General features: G+C 40.1%; 1 non-coding gene across 1 annotated transcript; it reads right to left on the minus strand.

Moving 5' to 3' along the window:
• Positions 1-212: 212 nt before the first annotated feature.
• LOC141616008 (small nucleolar RNA R71) lies at positions 213-319 on the minus strand. Its single transcript, XR_012530388.1, has one exon. It is a non-coding gene; the product is annotated as a small nucleolar RNA R71 (small nucleolar RNA).
• Positions 320-706: the final 387 nt, after the last annotated feature.

Below are 706 nucleotides of genomic sequence, written 5' to 3' on the forward strand. Positions count from 1 at the left end.
TATACATGGAGACTTTTTATGACTATTATGATGCCATTTCCCAAACGGGAGTAACTCAAGACCAAATTCGATGGGTATTGATTCCCTTTTCCTTGATCAGAACCGCAAAACAATGGTTGAAGAGCCTAGACAAGGCCACTCTTGGAATTGATCCATGGAATAAGTTAGCACTTGCCTTTTACAAGAAGTTCTACCCTCCGGAGAAGACGAACATGTTAAGAGCCCAAATTACCGGGTTCAAGCAAAGAGATGAAGAATATCTATATGAGGCATGGTAAATATTCAAGGATACATGTCGCTCTTGTCCTCATCATGGACTAAGCGAATGGTTTCTAAACAAATAATTTTGGAATGGGTTGTATGAAGATGCAAGAATGTACTCAACATGGGTTCTAATGGAAGATTCACCGAGGTAGATGAAAACCAAACTTGGGAAAAGATAGAGGAGATGGCGGTTCATAACTCTCAATATAGTAGGCCAAGAAAAGCTACTAGGGGAGGGAGACATGAAGTTGATCTGTCACACAATTGAGTGCCGATTTGGATGCCCAACTAAGCTCCCATATTGACACAATGAACTTGAAATTTGAGAAAGCCATAGCCAAGATGAATGAGGCCTCTCAATCATCCAAGCTGTAACATTCCGTTTGATGTTTATGAGTATCTTGATATTGGATCTTCTAGTGGATGATATGTTACAGAGCTA

This window comes from Silene latifolia, chromosome 11 (genome assembly GCF_048544455.1).
Source record: "Silene latifolia isolate original U9 population chromosome 11, ASM4854445v1, whole genome shotgun sequence".
In the NCBI taxonomy this organism is placed as follows: Eukaryota; Viridiplantae; Streptophyta; class Magnoliopsida; order Caryophyllales; family Caryophyllaceae; genus Silene; species Silene latifolia.